Here is a 13,889-nt window from a genome sequence, read left to right on the forward strand (position 1 = left end):
GTAACAACTTTAATTCGATTTATCTCGTTGAGCAGAAGCATTGCTGCAGTGATCAAGATAATATAACTGAGGATAATCTGACATTGGAAATATCCTGATTAAAAGAAATTATTAGAAATAAAATAAACAGAGAATTAGAAAAAGTGGAAAAATTTTTTAACGAAACTTCGACAGGATAAGAAAAAGGATCAAAACAAAAAAAAGACAGAAAAGCACTGAATTGGTAATAATAATAATAATAACTAGGTAAGTCAATTAACACGTTCGCTGCCAACTACGAGTATACTCGTAGTGGGTAAACCTGCTTCACAAGCCAGCTACGAGTATACTCGTATGACGCTTACCGCCGGGAACGAGATTATTGTAGTGACCTTGAAGAAGTGAAAATGCTTGGCTTGTGGCATCAAAACTGTGTATTCTCATAGACCGTATATGCTCTATACAAGCCAACTACGAGTATACTCGTAGGACGTTTACCTCAGGTAATGAGATTATCGTACTGACCTTGAAGAAGTAAAACTGCTCGGCGTAGGGGAACAGATCATGCCAAAGTAGCATGGCAGCGAACGTGTTAAATTTAAGTAAGAAAATATGATATGGTATGGTGATTCAATTAAAATTTGCACTTGACGAAGGGAGTCACTACTTCTAGCTTCCCAGGAACAAAAACTAAAGATATGACAAACATAATCAAAAATCAAAAAAAAAAATAAAATAAAATAAAACAAAATAAAAGAGATGGTAGTTCTAGTAGGAACTAATCATTTAAGTAGCAACAAATATAGTATGTGAGAGGATATGACAGGTCTGTTGGAAGAAGCGAGAAAGAAATGTGAGAGAATAAAAATTGTAGGTTTGCTACCCAGATACAAAAGTATCGAGTTAAGAAGGGCAATGATAGCAAAATGATTGCATGTGTAGGCTATTCAGAAGATATGGAAGTGAGTTTTTAGATGTGTGGAGTGTGTTTGAAGGAATAAAAAAATGTATGAGAGGGATGGCCTGCTCTTGAATTCATTTGGCATCAGCAGTCTGGAAAAATTACTTATCAGGATTAGGCCTAACGCAGAGTCAGAGAAACTAGATCATCAAGGGAGGAATGCAAAAAATGTATGTGAAAGTTCAGCTATGGCATGCAAACAGGATAAAGATATGAATGGCTTCGAACATGGTTATGCATCTGGCAAAGGAGTAGAAATATATGCTTTGGATTTGGAACTTTTGAATATATATGAGGAAGGAAAAGAGAAAGTTTTACAACAGAGTAAAAAAGAGTGCATCTAATTATAAGAATATGATAGTTGGTAATTTGTTATGCATTTACACAAATGCCAGGAGCATCAGAAACAAAGGAGTTGAGTTCGTTGCTTTATTGAATATGATGTGGCAAGATTGTTGGTATTAGTGAAACCTGGCTATCAGAATCAGATGTGGGAACTGGGATCGAGAGTAATGGGTATACCATTTTTAGGAATGACAGAGGGGATACGAGAGGAGGAGTACTACTAATGATGTCAGACGACTTAAGTCCAGTTTGGGTAGAAATGCAAGAAAACAATGATGGTAACAATGTCCAATGTAGTTGTGAGTTGGAGGCTATCTGGTGTGAAGTAGGGGCTAACAGAATGAAATATATGGTGGCTGTTGCTATAGACCTGGAGGGTCAGTTGCAGGGGACAAAAAATGCATCAGCAATTTAGCCTTATGAGTGATCGTTATGGATGATTTTAATTATCGAAACACTGATTGGGTAGAAGAGAAATCTCATGATAAAAATGAACAGGAATTTATTGAATTGTTGCAAGACAACTTTCTGAAGCAACATATGAAAGAAGGAACTCGAGGTCAAAGAGTGTCAGATTTGTTCATAGAATCAGAAGAGTCTATGTTAAGAATATGGCTATTTTACCATCAGTTAGTGACAGTGATCATGGCATGATTTCTTGGGATGTTACCAGTAGAACCAGTTACATGCTGAACTACAAAGGTGGAGGTTATGACCAACTCAGCAGAATAACTATCTTGGTCTCATGGCATCAGTTACTGAATCATCAATACATGAAAATCTTTGAAAAAAGTGCTCAAATGAGGCAGTATCTGAATTTATCCTTAGTGTTCAAAGAACAAATATGTTGTGAGTGAAATGGCTCTGCAACCTTATTAAGCAAGAGAGCCACAAGAGGAAGATTATATGGAAAGAATATCATAAGTATAAGAGTAGGAGGAGCTATGAAATATATAAAGCGCAGGTCAGAAAATAACGAGTATTGTGTGGAAAGCTAAATCAGAGTATGAAAAGAAATTGGCTAGGCAGATTAAAGCCAATCCAAAAGAATTTTATCGTTATGCTGCAAGCAAAAGAAAGAATGAATCAATGTGGAAGAATAACTTTACTGAATGTAGATGGTACTCAAGTGTTAGAATGTAATGAGACTGTTCATTTAATGAGTGCTGAACTTTGCTAAGATATCAACCAGGCGTATGTAATGGTGCACAGTGCTACTACTGCATTGGATGAAGAGTTACATGTGAATGAGAAGGAGGTTGAAGAGCTGTTTCATAACCTGGATTTATAGAATATCAGCATGTTTGCTAAAGAAATGTTCAGCTGAAATGGCTAGAGCTTTCACATGTTTGTATAACTTGAGTCACAGCTCAGGAATGGATGGAATGTATAATAGTTTCAATGTACAAGGGTGGTGCAAAAACTGATGTGTCTAATTGCTGACCAATCAGTATTTGTGGTGTGATAGTGAAGATTTTAGAGAAATTGGTAATAACTCACATACAGAAATGGGCAGACAAACAAGCTATACTCTGCAAGGGGCAGCATAGGTTTACTAAAGGAAGGTCATGTTTTAGCAATTTGCTCATAGTTTATAACAAAAGCACAACAAGTTGGATAAAGGGAATGGATTCACTATGATAATGTTGGATTTTGCTAAAGCATTTGATAAGATACCACATGAAATGCTGTTGCATAAACTGGAGAATATGAGATTTGAATATAAAATCTTGACTTGGATCAGTGGATGGTTGACAGACAGATATCAAAAAGTGGTATACAGTGGGTGTGAATCAGCCAGATTCAAGGTGATCAGTGTTATACCTCAGGGTTCAGTCTTTGTGTCATTGTTGTTCAAGCTATACATTGATGACATTAAGAAGGATCATAACATCAATGTGCAATTGTTTGCCAATGATGCAAAGATAGGCAGGACAATCAGGGATGCTACTGATATCTAGTACTTACAGAATAATTTGAATAGGTTAGAAATGTGGGCAAACGGAAATGCTGTGTTTAATGTTAGTAAGTGTAAAGTTGTACACTTTGGCATGATGCGTTCCAGTGGCACATTACCCAGCAGCACATTATATTGGCTGGATTATTTATCAGGCTGCAGATCTTGGCATAATGGTGGATAGGAATTTGAAGTTCAAAGGTCATATAGCAAAAGTTGCAAATACAAAGCAGAGGATAAATGCAATGTTGAAGTGAACCTTGACATGTAAAGGAATGAAAGTCATTTTCCCTCTTTATAAGGCCTTGATAAGACTGTACCTGGATTATTTTGCAGAAGATTTGGTCTCATAGGTTCTAAGGGAATAAAGAAGCTGTGAAAAGGGTGCAAAGATGAATTATAAAAATTATATCCAAATTATGGGATTAAGATTATAAGGACAGATAGCAAGTATATGGATTGCCAGAATCTGTAATCTACCCACTATTATCCAAGATCCATAGCCTCATCAATTTCTTACAGCATAACCCAGCTAATACAATGTACCATTGGAAATCTATTTTGTAAGTACTAGATATGAGCTAGAAATAAACCGAGTTCTTCAACCTTTCTTGACTAAGAACAAACTTAACTGCCATGAATTCCCCTGTGATTTCTCCCCACCTTCTACATAACAAAAAATTTCATCAGATGATAGGTCTATAAACTTCTGAATGGGTGTTATAGGATACATCTGATGAAATTTTTCATTATATACAAGGTGAGGAAAAAACACAGGAGCATTCATGGAATTTAAGTTGTTCGTAGTCAAAATAGGGGTAAGAGCTAGGTTTTTTTTTCCTCACAGAGCAGTTAGTGAATGGAGTAGTTTGCCTTTAGGGGTTGTGAGTGCATCTAGAGTGAATTAATTTAAGGTAAAGATATGAAAGCTGGTATGAGTGATTTATAGCCTCTGTTAATGAGTCTTTGACTCCCTGGAGGTCTCAGATAATAATAATAAATCTTCAAAGAAATAAAAAAAAAATACAATCTTTGCTGATATGAGGAGATTTGAGAGAAGTAGAAAACAATGAAGGATGTAAAATTAATAACTGTGCATGGCAAATCAACGCTTCATACTATCAGAGACAATGCTGAAAACATGAAAGAATCTTGTAAAAGTACCAAGCTTATTTTCAAAAGCAGTCTGAATTTCGGCTTTTGGGGAAGAATTTATGTAAATAATGGAAAAGAATGGCTGTCAAAATAAAGAAGGCATTCCTCATTCCAGTGATTAAAGAAAACTTCTCAACATTTATGAGTTTTTAAAAAGTAATTATCTTGAGCCATTTAAAGCGCCACAGATTGTTCTAGAAATTCAAAAAAAAAATACTATAGCGTCCACAGTTTAAAAGTGTGAAACTTCCAAAATTTTAAACTCATATTGAAGGCTGTAAACAATGACCAAAATAATTTACCAAAGCAGGTGTTTAACTTAAATGAAACTGGTCTATTTTGGAAGTGCATATGCAAGGAAATTTTTTTTTAACTTCTAGAAAAGGGTGCAAAGTTTTTTTCAAAGTTATATTGGATTCAAATGCATGTTATTATAAAGCAGTTAACAGAGAGGAAAAAGGCTGACAACAGCAGACAACATACACATGTTCCATAATAAGAATGATCCATGCCAAATATTATTATTACCCAAGACCCCATGGAGTCAAAGACTCATCTGGAAGATCCTTTTATCATATACACAGCTCATCATACCGTGCTTTAAACACACTCAAATTCTCTACAGACACCACACTCTCAGGAAAGGCATTCCAATTTCACAACTCTGCATGAAAAAAAACCTGCTTCTCACTCCCCTACTCACACCCTCTTTATACAGTTTCCAGGGATGACCTCTGGTTCTCCCACTATTTTCTGTAGAACCACTCCAGCACTGATCCTATAATAACCCCTTACTAACTTGAAGGTCTCTATCATACCTCTCCTCTTCCTCCTGTCCACCAGACTCTGCAAATTGCATCTTCTCAATATTTTCTCATACTCGACAATCCATATTCAACATTTCTAACAGAGGTTAGAAACTACCTTAGTAAGTCGCCTCTGGACATTTTCCAACATCTCTTCATCCTTCTGAAAACCAGGTGACCAAATCTGTGCACAGAAGTCCATGTGTGGCCTAATTAAAGCCTTATACAATGGAACAAGAATCTCCTTACTTCTATAAACCAGTGTCCTCTGCATCATTCTAAAAGTTCTTTGTGTTGTCCTCACAATTTTGGCAGTGTCCCTTAAATTTCAGATCTTTATCCACTCACTATCACCCCAAGATCTCTAATTTCCTCCACCTCTGATAATACAACCCCACCAAGCATAAATTCTACATCCCATCTTTGTTTCCCAAATTTTAAAACCTTACATTTTGCAACACTGAACTCACATCCCCATTTCCGTGACCATTCACTCAATTTATTCAGGCCTTCTTGCAAGGCCACAACATCTTCTCTACTCTTCATAGTTCGTCCCAACAATATACAAGTTAAACAGACCCCCCTGAAGCACACCACTAGTAACTTTCCTTTTCCTGGATATTGCCCCCCCCCACAACTTGTTGATGTGTGGGGGGGCAATATGGGGGGGTAATTTATCAGATAGCCAGTCTCCAATCCAATCCAATGCACTAATCTAATATCCAACCCTATCCACTCTAGTTTGACTATCAACTTATCATGTGGTAATCTATCAAAAGTCGTTGTGAAATCTAAGTATATTACTGTGTATTCTTCTCCTCTGTTCAAAGAAGCAGTCACCTTATTGTAATAAGTAAGTAGATCATTAAAACATGACCTCCCTTTAATAAATCCATGCTGTCCATGAAAGATAATACCATTGTTGTCAACCCAATTCTGAATCCTAGTTTTCAAGCTTCTCTAACAATTTAACTACAACACCTGACACAGATAGGTCTATAGTTTGATGCTTGAGTTCTATCACCTCCTTCATGAAGTGACACAATCTTGCCCTCCTTCCATTCCTTATTAACTTGACCAAGTGCAAGACTTGTATTATAAAAATATGCCAAGGCCAGCATCAACTCCCTGGCACATTCTTTCAGAATACATGGTGATATATTATCAAGTCCTACAGCCTTATTAACATCTAGTTTGCTCAACTTCCCATACATCTCTTACTCACTTACAGTCAGTCTCTTCTTCCCATCATCAACTCCTCTCAATCTCTCCATGAAGTCACATTCGCAAGATTGAAAGAGCTTTATTAACTGCTCATTAAGTATCTCCACCATACATTCTGCAACAGCTGTCTTTATACCATTTTCTCCAATCAATGTCATCCTTCCATAATCATTCTTTCTTTTGCTGGCTACATATTGAAAGAACTCCTTAGGATTCTTTTTGGCTTCATTAGCTAACTGCTGTTCATACCTCACTTTAGCTACCCTCACCAAAGAAGTCACCCACCTTGTCTGGTCTTTGTAATCCTCATGGAATTGGTTATTTCCACTTCTCTTATGCTGCCTCCATAATGCCCTTTTTCTCTGTATTGCATGCTTAATCTCTTTATTCATCCATTTCACACATTATTTAACCTTCTCACCCTTGGAATACATTTAGACATTGCATCTACTAGGTAGTTTTTGAAAATCCCCCAAGCTGCATTGATCTCTTTTCCAGCTAACTCCTCATTCCATGCTATACCCACAAGCTGTCTCCTGAGTTCTTCATAACCACACTCCTTGTAGTTCCACATATACCCTTTTCTCACAGATGTCCTCACACTGCTGGAAACCACCTAGGTAATCACCTCATGGTCACTCTCACCAATTCGTAGGTGATTGGACACTTCATTTATAATTACATCCTTTGATGAGAAGATCAAATCCAAGATCCTCAATCTCAATCCTCGCATGCCCTCTGTTACCTATTGTCTGAGATAGTTATCCCTTAAATACTCAAGAAACGTGTGTATTGCGGGGGGGGGGGGAACTGAATGCAAAATAAATAATAAAAATTACAAAACATGAATTTTAAAAAAAAATTAATTATCATTACAATGTTTTAATAATTACACATGAAATCAAAGCAAAACATTTTTAAAAGTATCCAATAGAGTTGCTTTATTGGTGAATATAGTGACAGGTATACCATGAGAACATTTATCTTTTCATGAAAGTCTTTAGACTTTCATGAAAAGATAAATATTTATTTTTGAGAAAAACGAACCACATAAAATGTTATTTGGAATCCCTCATGCTAAATAAGCACAAACTGTGTTTTTCGAGGAATTAGTGGATATCTGGAATGAGTTAAAAGCAAATGTGATAAAATACATGTCAGATGCTGTTATAAGTGAAAGAGTGTTATAAGAGGAGATGTATGTAACATACCTCAACAAGTAGCTCATTAAGCAGAAGAAAAGTAATTGTATATATCACCCTAAACATGAGAGGTCTCAAGACCTATCACACAACAATACTGCGTTAGTGAGGGCAAGTAGTTAAAAGAAGAAAGGAATTTCTTGATGTGTTTCTTGAAAAGTTTAGGATTGTAATCATTGGGTAAAAACATATGGGAAATACTGTTCCAAAGAGCAGAGGTATAGGGAATGAAGGAAGAGGAGAAATTGGTTTAGAGTTTTGCAGCTAAACTGTATATGTGTTTGAACCAGCAGTGCTCGTGTTCACATGTGATTTAAAGAAAGGAGAGGAATGGTAGTGGCTAGCTGAGTGGAGCAGTGCCCATGGAAATACCTATAAAAAGACATAATGCACAACACAAGATCTATGGGAAAACACCTGGAGGAAGTCAGAGAGAGAGAAGTGTTATCAGTTAAGTGAATTCTTCTCTTATGAAGACAATAACGTATTCTGAGGAAAGTACCAAGTGCACCATTATAAAATTTTTTATGTTTGGGCCATACACAAGAGGTTGGTTGGTCAACCTATAACATGTTAGTACCATGTACCCATGTACAGGTATCCCTTGCTTAACGTGGTTTAGCTTAACGCGGATTTGATTAACATGGCAAAATTAATTGCGGCAATCCTTTGATATATGCAGCAAGAATTTTGATTAACGCACCTTTAACCATGCGGAGCTCGCAGCTGATCCGACAGATGCATGCAAAATGTTTAATATAAATATTCTTACACAATTCAGTGTATAGCTTGAAGGTCATGAGTAGCTGTGCATTCCTATGTTACGAGTGATATTCCACACTGTTTTTTTGCTGTCAGTTTGGTTTAACACGTTATGTAAAGGTTTGTGACAGGTATACCATGTGATATTTGTGATATTTGACAGTAAATTGTATCTGAGAGATACCGCGACCTCCGATGTCAGTATAGTATGGTTTAGTTGTTTTTTTTTTATTCTTTGTTCAATAATTTTTAGATTGTAACTGAAAAGAAATAAACCATCATGTATTACTGAAATAGAGAGCCAAAGGCTTATTTATCATACATATCCTCCAGGATATGTGCTTTACATTATGGAAAATACTAACAAAAGTGATCTGGAGCTTACTCCACCTTTACTACGCCCATATGGTTGCTTATGCATGCATCCGCCGAACCTTTTAGTTTCTATATATTCGGCATGAACCTCTTGTAGTTTCATGCTGATATTCGGCATGAAATCATTGGCTATGAAATAATGTTGGATTCAATATCCACTTAATTTGTACTATCATGTATTCTATTTGCAGTGTTTTTTCTTTATGTTTTATTGCTTGTTTGCCGACCTCTGGAGAGTCGTCTTATCGGCATAGAAAATCTATGCCGATAAGAAAAAAACTAAAACTGTTCAAACAACTCTTGATAACTTCTTTTGATAAAAAAATTGCAGTAAATAATGTAAATACAAGTATTTATTAAACACTTACTTTGCATTCATTTTTTATCTTTCCTAAAAGAGTACCATATAAAACGAATTATTAATACAGTAATCGATCATGGACGAATTGTAATTTTTACCATTGATTATTAGATTTGATTAACGCGATTTTGATATATGCGGTAACATCGAGGGATTAAATAACCGTGTTAATCGAGGGATACTTGTATAAGAAGAGAACTGGGAAACAAGGAACTTGTTCATTGGTTATTCCTTGAGACACACATAGGAAGAAAGGTTGTTCCAAAATACAGCAGCAGGAATGCTGTTCCCTGAGTACGGAGCTTGACTGTGAAGGGATGTTGTGTCGTGGTTTAAATGCATTTGGTAGAGAAAGGGGGAAGAATTACTGATGACAGTTCTGATGAATGTTTACCATGGAAATATTTATAGAACATGCATGCAGTAGATACTAAACACCTGCACAGGAGCGGATGGAGTGAGCTGTAAGAGACGAGTCATTAATCAGTCTGACTACTCTTTTCTGCATTGTGTTGAGTATTTTTAGGGAGCTCTTAATGATGTGCAAGCCAGCTCGATGGATGAGCGGATTTGCGATTTGTACAGGGTTAATAGCTATTTAGCCATATAAAGTAATGTTTTGATTAAATGATAAATATATATATATATGTGTGTGTGTGTATGTGTGTGTGTATTTTTTTATTTTTTTTTGAAAAATAAGGCAGAACTGTTTTGCAGATATTGAAATTGACAAGGTTATCTTAAAACCATCAAAGAATTGTTTAGAGATCAGAATTTAAGTTTTCAGAGGTTGTTGCTCTGTGAATCATAGCGGTTTATTTAGTACAAGGTTTGTCGGTTCGTCAAGCGAGATGGAAGAATATAGTGTACTGTCTTCAGCAAAACTGTATACTGAACTGGTAGTCAACTGGAGCAGATCATCGATGTATAGAAGTAACAGGGTGGGTGAAAGGACAGAACCTTGTGGAACCCTGCATTAGTTGAAAGTTAGAAGAGAGGGAACCAACACAAGCAATGTGCGTCCAATGAGAAAACTTGAAACACAGTTGCAGAAGTCTGGGGACAGACTGAATGATGGATGCTTACTTAATAGGCCATTATGCCAGACCCAGTCAAAAGCCTTGGGGATACCTAGTGTATATCTATTGCACACACTTCAGATTCGCCAAGTGTGTGCAATAGATATCATGGTGCTTATCCAGAGGTGTGTATGTGTCACAGGTGAGCAGTTAGTTGGTTGGTTTATGGTTTATTGGAGCAAGAACAGAGAAGTTATACTGTGCCATTGCAAAGGTCACAGCAGCGCACAAGATCAAAGGTTACAGCAATACATAAATAGTCAAGGATAAATCAGTAAACAATATGCATCCACAAAAATTAAGTTTAGCAATGCAGTATCTACACATAAACAAAATTATAACAAAGGTCACAGCAATACACAGGGTCAAAGGCTACAGCAGTAGCACATAAATAGCGAAAGATAAACTAGTAAATAATATGTATGTACAAAAATTAAGTTAAGCGATTTATATCTACATATAAATAAAATTACAGTCAAATGTGTTTGTACAAATTAATTCTTTGTAAACGGTTAAAAACATGCAACCTATCTGATTCTGATAACATATGCCTTAGTGTATATGGCTTGCTAGGTAGATAAAAATTTCATTCCTTTCTCATATAAAGTGCTGGCACTCTGCCAGAATATGAAAAATATGACAAATCTCATTTTTCACACACGGGTGGATCATCAGCAAATAAGTAAATAAGACCTTAGTAAATTAGAATGTGTAAGATGACTGTGATCTATGCAAAGACTAGGAAACTTCCTCTCCTCTGCTCTATGTTGACTAGAATGCTAATGCTTAATTTCAGGTTTAATATCATGCTATGTGTTTGTCAAGGCTTCCTGCCATGATGGCAGCCATTGAGCAATTAGCTTTGATATACAGTTTGTCTGTAGTCAGTATATGGTACTGTCAAACAGTACGTGAAGAAAGTGTGAGCTGATCTAGAAGCTGCAGTCTCATTTCCCTTAATTCCAATATGGCTGTGAATCCAGCATAGGAGAGGAGATAGCCTGTAAAGCACTCAAACAGTCTGAATAAATTAAACACCATTGGTAGTGGTTTTCTTTTATATGCACAAATGCCAGATGAAAAGCATGAAAGTAGGTTGTATAATTACTGTAAACAGGTGGGAGATAGTAATATCAGGTAACACAATAGCACAGCCAACACAGGCGTCAATTCTTTATCCATCAATACAGATGGGCAAGAAGTCACAGTGAGCTGCTCTGTGTATATTAAATAACTGCAGGTAAATGTATGAAGAAGTGAGACTTCTGTAGTTGACAAAGTGAGAGGCTGTAGGATAGAGTGCAAAACTGCCATGGAGGTATGCTGCTATGTTTGGTGTAGGCAATACTGACAACATTCATGGCAACAGCTTGCATAGGCTCTTTAACATGCATACGAAAAGGTGGTATGGCAGTTTCACATGTGTGATATTGAGTTTCCCAACTCAATTTTTGCTCAGGACATGGACTGGTTATTACTAACAGCATGTTCAAACATACAAATGTGCACAAATACACACAGAGAGAAGAGGCAAGGAATAAGAAAAGTCTCATTGAAGTGATCACTATTTAGTCTTGAGCAGGATAAAATTGAATTTCATATTGAAAAGAATAACATGTAAGAAAGTTTGTGGTGAGGTTGTCTGCAAGGATAGAAAAATCAGAACTCCATGGTGGACACAGGAAGTTAAAGAGGCAGTGAAGGAAAAGAAAAAAGCATATCAAAAGTTCCTGGCAAATAAATCAGCTTGTGCTCTTAGAGAATACAGAGACAAATGTAAGAAAGCTAAACACTGTGTAAAATTAGCTAAACAAAAGTCATGGGAGGACTTTGGCAAGAACATAGAAATTAATATCAAGAACATGGCAAAATATTGTGGAGGTTGTTGAAGAAGCTTATAAATGAAGGAAAGAGTGCTGTAGTTCTAGATGATGAAGGTGACATGAAAATGGAAGAAAAAGATATCATTGAAGTATGGAGTAATTACTTTAAGAAATTGCTAAATGAAACAAGCAGTGATAGCACAGTAGTAAAAAACACTCAACAGGCATACAGTCAGGAATACATTTACCTACTTGAAGTAGAAAAAGCCATTCAAGTTTTGAAATTTAGAAAGGCAGCAGGAGAAGATGATATTCGACCAGAAATGCTGAAGTATGGTGGTATAAAAGTCTTACAGTGGCTGCATTGCATAGTTCAGAAGGCTTGGACAGAGGGACAAATTCCCGATGATTAGAGTAGAGCTCTCATAATACCTATATATAAAAAGGGAAATAAAACTGAATGTGAGAATTACAGAGGTATTTCCCTACTGAATGTTCCTGGTAAGATTTATGCAAGTATACTTGAGAAATGGTTGAGAAGAATTGTGGAAGAAAAGCTTGGTGAAGAACAAGCTGGATTCAGGCCAAATAGAGACTGTCAGGATCAGATCTTCACTTTACGACAAATAGTTGAGAAATCATGGGAATATAACAAAGATCAGAATATAAGTTTTGTCGATCTGGAAAAGGCATATGACAAGGTGCCAAGAGAGAAGCTATTCAATACACTACAGTTATATGGTGTCAATGGAGCATTATATCAAGCAATACTTATCTTTATTTGAGTTAAGTCAGCAGTTAGAATTAATGTTAAATCTGGTGTGAGACAAGGATGTACATTATCCCCTCTGTTATTCATTATCTATATGGATCGCATTATGAAGGAAAGTGGTATTAAACCTAATATCAAAATTGGAGACGATAATATCAGCTCCTTACTTTATGAGGACGATATTATACTTCTAAATAAATCCGCTACAAGTCTGCAAGATTCCCTGACTAAATTGAATAACTGTTGTAATAGATAAGGTATGAAGGTCAGCATCAAAAAGATAAAGACAATGAAAATAGGCAGCATCACTGAAAATGTCAACTGCATTTTGATCCAAGAACCTGTGGAACAAGTAAAACATTTCAGCTACTTAGGCACGATTTTTAGTGAAGATGGTAAATTAAATATGGAAATAGACAACAGAATCAACAAAGCTGGTATGGTAGGAAGTCATCATCATCATCATCAAATTCCTGCTATGTACCCTCAAGGGGTGTACAGGATATGATAGTACTACATGAAAAATTTACATCATTAATTTCCTATCTACAATTTTCCTCCAAATCAGTCTGTTACTTGTCAAGACTCCAACATTATAAGATCTTATATTTCTATCGTCTAAGGCACTTTGTACCGTATCAATCCACCTATATCTTGGTCGTGAACTGAATAAATTCATATGGAATAAGAGAGAAATTAGTCAGAACCCTAAATTAGCTGTATATAAGACAGTGTTCAATCAGTTTTAACTTATGGATCTGAGAGCCGGGTCAGAAGTAAACATTTGACCAAAGACTAGAGATCGCAGATGTCCTGAGAAAGATTAGAGGCATGAACAGATGGCATCAATAACAATATCATATTAAAAATGAGGATATTAGAAAAGAACTTGACATTGTCAGCATCCAGGAATGCATTATCAGAGCTAATCTCAGGTGGTATGATCACTTAAACAGAATGGGCGAGGAAAGATTACCAAAACAAGTGTTCTCTGCCAGGTTGGCAGGAAAACGACCCAGAGGAAGACCAAGATATAGGTGGATTGATAAGGTTCAAAGTGGGTTAGACGATAGAAATATAAGATCTGA

General features: G+C 36.2%; 1 protein-coding gene across 1 annotated transcript in view; it reads right to left on the bottom strand.

The window, feature by feature from the left end:
• LOC150102777 (SID1 transmembrane family member 1-like) overlaps positions 1-13,889 on the bottom strand; it is a 582,520-nt gene that overhangs the window by 175,276 nt on the left and 393,355 nt on the right. The window lies entirely within an intron of this gene.

Source organism: Typopeltis vanoorti, chromosome 10 (assembly GCF_054136105.1).
Source record: "Typopeltis vanoorti isolate ZY-2024b chromosome 10, IOZ_Tvanoo_1.0, whole genome shotgun sequence".
In the NCBI taxonomy this organism is placed as follows: domain Eukaryota; kingdom Metazoa; phylum Arthropoda; class Arachnida; order Uropygi; family Thelyphonidae; genus Typopeltis; species Typopeltis vanoorti.